Raw genomic sequence first — 12,268 nt, 5'->3', positions numbered from 1 at the left:
AGACGTAATTTATAGAACTCAGTGAGGGTCCGATTAATACTAAACAAGAAGAGAGAGTGGATTTGTGGTTCCTAGATGTGTATACGGGCTTTTATTTATATGCCAATTTGTCTCTTTGAGGAAAAACCAGCAGGTGCCCTGTCTCTCCCCACCCCGCCCACCCTGTATATTGTGATGTATCTCACATAGCTATACTCTCACATAGACACACACACACACATATACACTGGTTTCCCCAGCTATCCAAAAGTAGAACATTCCTGTGAAACGTTTCATAAACCAAATGAAGTAAAGCAAAGAATTACCATTTCACAAAAGCAAAAATCCTCTTCGGACTTCTCTGGGTTATTGAGAGCAGGTACTAACACAGGTCTTTAGTAAAAGCAACGTGGCATTTAAAAAAAAATGTGTGTGGGGCGCCTGGGTGCCTCAGTCACTGAGCACCTGGCTCTTAATTTTAGCTCAGGTCACGATCTCGGGGTAGTGGGATCAAGCCCTGTGTGGGAACCCGTGCTCAGCGGATTTTCTCTCTCCCTCTCCCTCTGTCTCCCCCCATGTGCTTTCTCTCTCCCCCCCCAAAAGAAATAAATAAGCTTTTTAAAAAAGTGGTGTAAAGAGAAAACTTGTACATCTTTCTATAGACCCCTCCTTACTACCACCACTGTTCTCTTCCTCCACATTTTAACATTCCCAGGGGATGGCACTCTAGAGTCTTCCCCTCATACTTCCTCCGGTCTTCCTCCTTGGGACAAATGCAGGGTCCCATGTTAGCCCTGAGGATAGAACACCTAAGTCAGACTCTGGGTCAGTTTCCTTATACTCCTCCAGTGGCCTTTAAAATCCCACCTCCCCTGGTCCTCGTCCTCAGCACTCCCTCTGTTCCTGGGCCATCTTCACGACCCACTGTCCCCATCCCCTCCCTTTGCAGATGGTGACATCTCCCCTCACTTTGCAGGTGGTGACACCCTGTAATACATAAGAGAGCTCCAGCTTCCCTTTGCTCTTTTCAGGGGGAGGAGCCAGCAGGTCCTGGAGCTGGAAGAAGCTAGCCCCTCCTACTCCTGTGGGTCCCCATTTGCTTCCACTGCAGCTCTCACTGGAGGTCCCAAATTAGGCCCCAACGTTCTACTCACCCTGTGCTCATTCCCACAACCACTCCAGCGTGCACAGGAGACCTGGCGCAGGGCAGGGCAATGGGACTGCCTCCCTCTTCTGACTCCTTGGCTTGCTTTCCTTTGGAGGTAGCAGATTTGCATCGGAATCCCCGTTGTTAGCTGCACCTCATTCAGTCTCTCCACTTTTGTCGTCTGCAAAGAAAGGGAGCTAATTCTGCTTGCCTCACAGAGTTGCTGCGAGGCTCAAACAAACAGACACATTAAAGAGGTTAGCAGAAAGTAAACTCTCAGCAGAGCAGGGCCCAGGGAGCCTCAGTGACACTGAACAGCCAGCCACCGTGGAGTGGGGCTGGAAACACCTGTCCTCTCAGAGAGAGGCAGGATCCCCACCGACTTCAGTTCCGTTCTCTGAAACAAACATTTACATGAAATATGATATAAAAAATAGACTCATGGTAGCTAGCTATTTTATCCAGGAGGTTCTTTGCCTGAAGGATTCACAGCAGAATCTGTTTAAATAATGGCACCTAAGATGTGATTTAATACATAGACACGTAATCTGAATGTATCTTGTGAAAATAGAATGGATATACTGGTGATATTTTTTTCAACCAAGATAGAAAACTCCTCCCAGGAGCACTAGAGCATTGGGAAGGACAGTACTGAGGGTCACAGGGCCAGAATGGGTAGTGACTGGGCTACAGGAAACTGCCACAAATTGGAAGTCAGGAAAGCAGGTTATTTGAGACTTCTGTATTTTGAAAAGGATAGGAGGGATGCTGAGAGTTAGCATCTTACTCAGGACTGCTGATTTCTGACACCCTGGGAAACAGAAATCAGCTTCTAGATTCTTCTCTGTACTGTGTTGTCCTGGGAGAGAAAGAGAAATCGCTGTTGGTTACAGATTCCTTTTATAAATCACAGGGCTAGTGTCAGGAAGAACAAAGTTTCTAAAAGCCACGGTGGCTGAACCATAAATCAGGCAGTCCCCAGCTGCTTTAAGGCAAGTTGGCATTGCTGGGAAGAGGGAGAAGTCTGGCATGATGGGGAAAAGAGTTTGTGTCTCCTGTAGGACTGCTCTCAGTGTTTCGGGGTGGGGGTCACATTTACCTAGGAGCAGTGCACAGGACTGCACATGGGGACCCCAGGCTTTCACCCACCATACCCAGCCACACTCTGGGCCTGGTACTTCCCTTCTGCTCCTCTGGAGGTGTTTTTTTTTTTCTTAATTCTTTTTTTCTGCGCTGCAATCCTCTGGCAGATGGTTTCATATCCCTGCAGAATTCTAGATAGCAACCCCAGAGCACCTAACCCAAAAACTGTGCAGGTTATTCCTGATAATAGGTCCTCAATCAGTGACTTGTAGGTCAGCTATGATGCCGTGTTAAGAAATATTGGATTATGAAAATTTTATCTCAACAAAACTGGGGAAAGGTCCTAAATCCGTGACTTGTAGGTCAGCTATGATGCTGTGTTAAGAAATATTGGATTATGAAAATTTTATCTCAACAAAACTGGGGAAAGATACAAGAAATACTGGGAGATTTCACATGCAGAGCTTGAGTTTTGTTTTCTTTTGAAAAATGGAAGAGCTGGTCTTCTTGATCCTACATTTTGGCTTTTCATCTTCAGTCGGCAGTAGCTGAGCGAGCTGTCCCCTTCCCAAGGTGTCGTGGGCTCTCTTTTGCCCAGTGTCCACTGAGGCTGGGGCTGTCATTTTTCTTGTACCCCCAGCATTGTTTTCCTCCTAGGTGGGAAATACGTCCTATGTGTGCGTTTCTACCAAAGGCACTGTGCCCAGACCACTTCATCTGGTGACTCCGTGGACACTGGTGCATGGGACCTCCCTCAGAACCTTCCTTGAATGATCTCGCTGAGCCTCAGTGGACTGTTGGATGGGACGGCGGTAGGTGTGGTTGTTAGGAACAGAGTCAAAGCAGAAGCGAGGGCTGGCAGCCCGTGCAGGTGGCAGTTACAACTCGAGACAGAACTGGGCTGCTGCTTGGAGGGAAAGGACCTTGTAGGAATCAAGAACAGGCTAAGTTATGTTCTCTGTCCAATTAAGTGGGCAAGGAAATGTGTGATGCAGTTAAGGATTTCCATCTAAAATCATTAAAATGCAAAAAAAAAAAAAAAAGCAAACCTCGGTGTTTGGGTATTTCTGACTCGAGGCCAGCCGCCTACTTCTGTGATGTCAGATAATGAGACATCACTCTGTTCGTGCCGGCTGGGACTCAGCGTTGTGAGTCGGGGCTCGCTGTGGGATCCTGTAGCTCTCCTGGGGGATGGCTGGCCACCAGCCAGGGGCTCTGCATCTGTGCAACACGCGAAGCCCATGGTCATCCCCACACTCTTTCTTCCCTCTCTTCCTAGATTCTTCCCTGTCAGTTTCAGCCCTCAGTCAGACTCTGCTGGTGACGGGCTTATTGGCCAAAAGTGAGCTGACCGCAGAGCTGGAAGTGTGTCCAACATTATTGTGTTGGGAGAGAGATAAGAAAGGTTCTCCTCTTTTCCTTGCTTTATTTGTTATTTTATCAGAATATTTTGGGGCCGGAGTCTAATAGCAATTTGGGCTAGAGGCAACTCCAGGGTCCCAAGAGAAGAGCAGATTTCATGTTGGTCATCTCTTACTGGGGACGCCTTTCCCTTCTGAAAACCCAAATTTTAAAGGATTCCATGACCCTTCCCCTACTCATCCCACTGGCCCCCATACTTGATCTTTCTAGGAGCGCAGAAAATATTAAATCAGGTTGGGTTAAAGGAAATCCATCACGGGTCTTCCATCTTAATGACCGTCTGCCTCACTTTTCCCCATAGATGTTCTGGAAAGTTCTGAAAAGGTGTTTTTGACATGTATGCATGTGTATAAAAGTAAGAAAATAATTTTTCTGTTAAAAAAAAAAAAGGTGATTTTTAACAGGTAGGGACCCTTTCGCATTTAAATGAAATCACAGGATGTAGCTAAACTTAAAAGAAAGCATATAGTCTGTAGAAAAATGAACTTAAGTTCATTTATGGCATACTTCATACAATTGTAATTCCTTTGTCCAGTGGGAGGAGAATGTATTATGAACCAGATTGCAGGATCACCGACCAGATTTGAGAAAGAGCCTTTTTATTCACTGGAAGAACTAGGGGATATTTTTCAAATGTGTATTCAAAAGTGGGAACTCTAACAAGCTCTATTGCAATTTTCTCTTTTTCTTACTGTATTCAGACTGTCTCAATCATGAATTCCCACAGGGGTAGCATGGTATCTCCCACGCCTATAGCCATGTCAGGTGAGGCAGGATGGGAGAAATGAGGTCCCGGTCCTAAGTCCCTTGTGTCTCACTATGAACTGTGCATGAAGGGGTGATGTGCTAACCCAGGAGTCAGGACCCAGTGCTACCACCCTGTCTGTGTAACTATGTGGCCTTGGAGCACTGGGAATCTCTCTGAGCCATGGTTCTCTCCTCTGTAAAACCATATTATTGGTAGGACATCCCTCATGGGGACCAGTGGGGTTAAAGGAGGCAAAGCTAATTAGGAGCTCGCAGGTCCTGACACACAGTAAGGATTCAATAAAAATGGGTTATTTTTTCCCGTGATCTCTTTTGTTGGCCCATTCTAGCAGGCCACTGAGACATAGGCAGGGCCTCTAAAAATTGCCCAACCTTTAGAAACAATTAGAACCACTCAAAGCTCATTTAAATCAAGGCCTTTAGGAAATACATGTGCGATAGTTTCTCTTTCTTTGTAGATCTGGGTTTCCTGGCTTACCACTGGTCATGGTTCAGTGATGTAATTACCCAACACTTGGTTGGATGACAGGTGACTCATAGAAAGGGTCTTAATACCCTCTTTGGCAGAAAACCACCTCCCTGCTAAAACAGGCAGCAGAAGGGAACACCCAGCAGTTCTCATAATTCATTTAGAAAGAGCATCAGCAACAAAGTGACGTATCCATGCAAAATTCTGGGAAGCAGTGACAATTTCCAACACACTTAGGAATGAACTGGGATATCGAATAATTGAGTGTGGACAGCCAGCATTTACTTGCCTGGCTTCTGGGTTTGCCTTGAGTGGGAGAAGCTGCTGCAAGCAGTCTGCACAAGGACCCAGGAAAATAGGACTCGGTTTACGGAGAGTGTATTTCTTAAATACAGCATTTCAGGAATATATTTCATCTGTAAGGAAGTCAGCTGAACTCCATGATGTATAAGTAAGTAGAGAATAAGACAAAATGACATACAAAAATTGAGCAGGCAGTGGCTTCCAAAAGACGAAAAATCCATTCCTCTGCCCTGCATTCGGAAAAGTCCCTCATTAGCCCAGGCATGTTCTGAGACATCCCCATAACCCGGGGATAAGAGGGAGAGATATTCCAAAATGCAGTCTCCCTGCTATTTGTGTGGTAGGCATGTCTTCCTCCTACCTCAGTTATACATCTGCTGCTGTACGTTTAACTTCCTTTCTGCCATTTTGTACCAACTGAGTTGGATATTCAACTGACCACATTACCTAGAATAACTCCTTATGCCAGAGGTCCTCAAATATGATCTGCAGGGCCCTAGTTCTACACGGCATTCCTATGGAAGTGTTCCCAGCCACTACATTTCTGCCTCTTGGAGATACATGATGCATGGGAACATGAAATTAAAGCCCTGAGAAGTCCTGCAGCAAATAAACCTATTTCACTTCTTAAACTTGTTGTTAAAATTATTTTTACCATAATATCTCCACCCCATTTGAGGGGTAACTTCTAATTACATCCCACAAAAACTATAAGCCAAGGAATAAATTTAAGAAAATCAAAGACCTCTGAAACTCCTTATGATGAATTTGAGTCCATGGAACCTCAGTCCTTAAAGGTTTTCTCCAATGGACCATTTTGTGGCCTCTTATCAACCTTCTGAAAATTCTCCACACTCCTGTTTAGTTGCACAGAGCCATACATAATCAATGTTTTGTTAGGGATCTGAATAATGTGAAAGAAGATAGCCCCTCCCCTGCTGACCTTCCAAGCCTTCTGAAATAGAATTCTTTGAGAAAAATAACTGTAAATTGGGTCTTACTGGTTGGATTTAGAGTTTCTATTCTATTGATTGCAAACATCCACCCTTGAGATGTACTTCTCTGGACTGATAGCCTCCTAATGGCATTCCCTAGTGGTATAACAGACCAAGTTCGGTGCATCTCATTAACAAAGTCAAAGATTACAATGTGCATCTCTATTTACTTTTCTAACTAAAATAGACCTTTTTGGAGCCAACATGGGGTTTGAACTCATGATCCTGAGGATCAAGACCTGAGTTGAGATCAAGAGTGAGACACCTACCGCAACTAGACATTTAATGTAAATATTCAAGCATGCCTTTACTAAATACCATATTTTAAAAATCTTACTCACAAGACTCAAAGAAATACTAGCAGTGAGCTCTACGTAACCAGGATCTTCAGTCTTCTTTCCCATGCTCCTAAATATTGTTTTCAAGGTATTCCCCAATGGTACCTCCCAGTTGGACCCAGTTCCTCCAGTGCTGGGACTTAAGTCCGCTGGGTAGCTCTTTCTGCTAGGTGTTCTTTGTGCTACTAAGGGCTCTTACCTTTGACTCTGCTCACCCTAGGAAAGGCATGATGCTCATTGTCTATTCCTCCACCCCAGCTGGCCCAGGACTAGGTTCTTTCTTCCATGGTTTCCTTTCTGTGTTTACAGGTAAAAGGAGAAAGGAAGAAAGGATGTGGTGACTCTTAACCTGCCGTTGCCTTTGTACCTGTTGCTCCTTTTCAGGACATCTTGGGCTGTGAGGAGTTCCTGAGAGCCAGTTCTTTCTTTCATCTTTAAATCTTTAAATTCAAACCAGAAGTTTGAATAAATGGACTGTGGAGATGGTGGGCATCACACCTAATTCTGGGTCTATCACTGACTTGCTGTGTGACCCTGAGCAAGTCACCAGCCCGGTGCTCAGCAGATGGTAGCTCTTGGTATTATTCTCTGGCCCAGTGTTTCCATCTGTAACATGAGATGGTTGGACTAGACAATTTTTGAGTTTCTGCTTGAAAATTCTGTGGATGCTTCACTTACTCATTGAATGTACAGCTGGTTCCCTTGATAACTTGGCAAACTTTATTGCTTGGCTTTTGCCACCAGAATGATCTTTTAAAAAGAGAGCCAGAGTTACTAAATTTCAACTTAATATAGAATCATTGGATTTCCGGGCTCACCCACTCTAGTCTCTTATTTTACAGACAAAGATCAGAACTTACCACTTACAAGTAAATGGAGCAGGTTATAGCAAAATTTTGAAAGAGATATAATAATTTTTATGTAATACCAAGGGGGATAAATTGCTTCTCTCTGCTTTTCTCTTGCTTTTCCTCCTTCCCTCCTTCCTTTCTTCCTGCCTTCCTATTTTTCTTAGATGAGCTTTTAGTTATTAAGTGCTTCCAGATCTTTTTTATTTCACAGTTGCAAAATAAACATTTCTCGGTTTTGGCTGTGTCAAGTACCTTGGCATTATGATTGGAAAAATGTTGGGCATGGAAAGGCACTTCTATATTAAGGAGAAGCAGGAGAATGCAGACTAACAGGGGTGTTAACTAGAATGTTCTTGGTCTCTGGATCCCCATTTGCAGAGGGAACTTGTATAAAAGACAGAGGAAAGAAAAGGTGGTGCAATTCTTTGATATCCTCAGACCAAGTAGAAGATGATTTTTTCCATTTCTGGGAAAGTGGTAGTGACCCCAAGGGCAAGTGTAGGGTTCTATGTTGGCCCCACTGTGCTATGCGGTGACTGTGGATAGAAGGGTCTTGGTTGGATAGAAAGTGTTCAGCTCTGCTGGAGCTGGAGCTGCATGTCCAGACCAGGGTTCCCACTGTGCTGGATCCCAGTCCTATATGGCTGTGCTGGTGCCCAGTCCTGCATGCCTATACTGGTCTTGGTGCTTTTTGGTATCTGTTCATCATCCTTATCCCATTTAGCCTCCCTCCCTATTGTTAGTGTGCCTGATGAAGCAGCAGAACCCTGGACAGGGATAGAAAGCCTATGTGGGCTCCTAATGCACTGACTTTGAACAGATTGCTTGAAACATTTTATTTTCTGGCTTTTCTGCTTACTAAGGAAAATTGTACAACTCAGAAAAATATAAGGAAAAAAAATAAAAGACCCCATAATCCCACAGCCAGAGACATTCAGTGTTGGTCTATTTTGGGTTTTTCTTTTAGACTAGCTCTGTCTGTGTATCTATATCTCTATAGATGTCATAAATTGCATTTCATTAAAAAAACTCCATGTACCTCTAATATTCTCATGCTATTATTACATAACCACCATTACATACACCATGATTTGCTACCCCCTACTGTTGGACATTCAGGTTTCTGTTCTTCTGAATGATGCTACAGTGACTATTTTTATTATGGATATCTGTCCATATTTATAAGTATTTCCTTAGGCTTTATGCCTGCAAGAGTCAAGAAGTATGAACAAACGAGCAGCTTATTTTCTAGACTCCAACTTTCTCACCTACAATAAAGCCCAGCAGAAACCCCAATAATAGCAGCAAACACTTCCCCAGCGTACCATGTGCCGGCCCTGTTTCTAAGAGCTTTACATGTCCTAACTCATTTAATCTCACTGGTGGCCCTGTGGGTAGCTTCCTGTCAGATAAGTAGCTTGCCCAAAGTGGCGCAGCAGGTAGGACTCAATCCAGGGGGTCTGGCTCACAGTCCTTGCTCTGAACTCCTCTGCTCATATGGCCTCCAAGGAAAGAACTAAACCCAGGGATCGCTAGGCCTCCTTTCCTCCTCACATTAACTGCACTATTTTATCCTGCACTAGCCATGTGCCCGGGTAACATGGCTGCCTGGTAGGAGTTCCCCAGTTCCTTGAATTTTCTTCATCTGCCCATTTGTGTTCCTCATGAGGTGGGGGGTCTCTCTGTGTGCGAGTGGGTGTGAGTGGGTATGTGTGTATTGTATGTGCCTATAGAGTTTTGGGAATGGAACAGAGCCAGCAGAGAAGTGTGTGAAACGGGAAAGCATGAACAATCTATTGACAAAACAATAAAACGCAGGCTATCTCTGCTATCAGTTATAGATAACATCATGGTTTCCTTTTTATCTTAAGGTTCTCAGGCCCTTTGGCTGGGGAATTTGTCATTTTATAATGGGATTGTTGCCTCGGCACAGCAGGGATGGGACTGGCTGTGGCTGTCCAGCACAAGCTCCATCCCAGGAGCATATGTCTGCACCTATTATCTGAAGGGTCCCTCCTCTTCCTGAGCTGCCACGCCTGCACTGTCCAGAGCATTGCTGCGTATGGCCATCCATCCCATGGGGAAAGAGATCATTGACAGACTCATCCCTGGAATGACATGTCCACACTGCTTCTAGTGCTTGCTCAAGAGACAGACTGCTGAGCCTCCTTGGGATTCTGATCTAGAAGATCTGGGAGAAGCCAGGAATCTGCCTTTATAAGATGTGTGCTCCAAGCAGTTACCTTGAGGAAGTTTGTGAAACCTTAGGCAGTGGGTCTCAACCTTCATAGGGCATCAGAACCACAGAGAAGTTAAAAAAAAAAAATACCACTTCCTGCCCCCTTGGCTGTCTTGTCCTGTCTCCCTCCCCAATTTGAATAATTGCTTTAAGGTAGGGTCCAGGCGCAGCATTTTTTTTTTTTTAAAGCTTCTCAAGAGACTTCCGTGTGCAGCTGGTGTTGGGAACTACTGGTCTAAGAAATTCTGGTGAGAATAACTTCACACTTTTACATTTAAGTGCACTTCACATTAGAGACCTCTTTCACAACTGCACATCACAACAATCCACTAATGTCAGGAGAGCAGGCATTTTTATGATTGACCCTGGCCCAGAGACGTTGACCGAATGGCCTAAGGTTGCACAGCTTCTCCCTAAGTCAGCAGCAGTGCCCAGGCCAGTCCTGCCAAGCCCTCTGGGAGGAGGCAACCTTCCTCCCCCCTTAAGATCTTCTAGGATCAGGTCATCTTAGCTTCCATCAGCTGCCCCCTGTAGTGTGGATGATGGGCTCTTTCTGTTCCTTCTCACCCACATCCCTCCTCTTGCAGCTGCTGCTCCGTCTCTGAGAGCATCCTTGGGAAATGTGCAATTTCGCTTTCCTCCCCTCCCAAGCTGCTTCCCGCTTTATGGTTAGATAACGGCTCTGAGGGACAGAAGCCTGAGGAACCTGGACAGGGCACATCACCCACAGCAGTCTGACCTCAGCCTCCAATCTAGCCCTTCCCTGCTGGTCCTCTGCAGTGAGTGCGGTGCAGGACAGGAGCAGGGAAGTCACATCCCCCAGCAGCTGCCTGGGTGTCAGTGGGATACACTCCCTTCTCCCCAGCTGGAACCTCACGTCCTGAATTCTCACAGTCACCCCCAAAGCTTCTCTCCCCTGCACCTATCCAGCCTCCCATTCCACCTCCCCACCCCACCCCGACAGCCTTAAAGCCCACCTGAGTCCTTCCCGTGAGGCTGCTCTGGGGGCCGGAGGCCCTTGCAGTGTTGAGTCCCCACTCCGGACATCAGGCTGGTTGAACAAGGTGGAGCAGGGAGAGAGGCACATAACCAGGTGACTGCAGGCTCCCCTCCACCGACCTCCACCCCGCAGCCATCTCTAGGCTCAAACTCTCCCGACTCAAACCAACCGCTCTGGCTGCCCTTTCCTCTCCCTCTCCTTGTTCAAACCTTTACCCTCGCACAGGCTGTGTCCTGGAGCGGCTCCCAGCGACTGCGGGCTCTCGGTGTCAGGCTCCTGCAGCCTCCTTCCCCCGGAGGCTGGGGGCGGGGGCGGGGAGGAGGCGGGGCCTTGCCTCCGCGGCAGTGCGGGCCTCAGAACTGCGTGTCCGTGCCCTGGGCAGGATTCCCCTTCACCTACCTATTCAGCAGCCTTGTGACTGAGAGGCTGCCTTAGTCCGCAGATTCCTGCAGCAGTCTCGTCTTTCCCACGGTTCGGGCCTGCCCACTGCCAGTTGCTTGCTGATTTGGGGGGTTGGTGTGGAAGGTCAGTCAGGGTCCTCAATGACGTTTGATACCCCCGGGACTGAATTTCAGGAAAGGCACATGCTTTGCTGGCAAGGCTGGCCCCCTCCTCTTAGTCAACAACCCTATGTGGCTTTTCTGCCCCATCCGAGGATTTGGAAGGAGGGGAGTAGGGATGGGATGGACAAGCCCTCCTTTCTCAAAGCAAGGGAAGCAGTGAAGTTTCCCATGGCAGAGAGTGACAGGTTTGGTGAATCTTCACTGTTCCTGTTGGATGTCATCAGATAGACCGGTTCTGAGAGGGTCCAAGAACCCTTCACAGTTGCCCCTGCCACCTGCAAGGCTTGAACTGCCCCTTCATCCACAAGGCTGAGCCTCCAACAGCTAAGTCAGGACGCTTGGGCCCCCGGCTTTGGTGGATTGGAGGAGGGTTGAATCTGAACCAATCTGAGCCTCTTTCCCAGAAACTCTCAGTTGGGACAGATCAGTCTGGGCTAGTCTCTCTTGGAAGAGATGGAAAACCTCCCAGCCTCAGGAGCTGGAGGGGGTGTCATCTATTATACAGATTCACTTCCTTATTTTATAAATGGAAAAAATTGAGGTCCCAAGAAGTCACACGATTGGGCCAAGGCCACATGGCTGTTATGGTTACTTTACTACAGAGCTGGTTTGAAGTCCTAAGTGTTAACTCGCTTACTCTCTTAGTTGTGATGCCTCTACAACTAATCTCCTATGAAAGTCTGTGTTCCATTCAGATTTTGAAGAAATCCTAGTAGCCAGGCCCTGCAGGAGAGCCTTATGGGGTGCCCACAGACTTCAGCATCAGATTAACCTAGGTTCGAATCCTGCCTTTCCCACTAACACTGAGACTGTGGGCACAGTTCTTATTCTCTCTTTCTCTTTTAAACTAATTTTTCTTTTAGAATTTATTTATTTATATACTTGAGAGAGACAGAGAGAAAGAAGGAGCAGGGGAAGGGGCAGAGGAGCAGGGAGAAGCAGATTCCTTGTTGAATAGGGAGACCCTGGTGGGGCTCTATCCCAGAACCCTGGGATCATGATCTCAGCTGAAGGCAGCCACTTAACTGAGTCACCTCGGTGTCCCCATTTCTCACTCTCCTGAGGCTGGTATTCCTCAACTGTAAAATGGGAATCATTATACTTATTTCAG

The 12,268-nt window shown here is 46.4% G+C and overlaps 1 long non-coding RNA gene across 1 annotated transcript; it reads right to left on the bottom strand.

Moving 5' to 3' along the window:
• Positions 1-1,142: 1,142 nt before the first annotated feature.
• On the bottom strand, positions 1,143-10,873 carry LOC122891758. Its single transcript, XR_006381324.1, has 4 exons — positions 10,810-10,873; positions 10,572-10,645; positions 6,704-6,801; positions 1,143-1,307 (listed from the first exon to the last, which is right to left on the bottom strand). It is a non-coding gene; the product is annotated as an uncharacterized LOC122891758 (long non-coding RNA).
• Positions 10,874-12,268: the final 1,395 nt, after the last annotated feature.

This window comes from Neovison vison, chromosome 12 (genome assembly GCF_020171115.1).
Source record: "Neovison vison isolate M4711 chromosome 12, ASM_NN_V1, whole genome shotgun sequence".
In the NCBI taxonomy this organism is placed as follows: domain Eukaryota; kingdom Metazoa; phylum Chordata; class Mammalia; order Carnivora; family Mustelidae; genus Neogale; species Neogale vison.
Note: the sequence above shows the minus strand (reverse complement) of the source record. Positions and strands in the feature narration are given on the sequence as shown.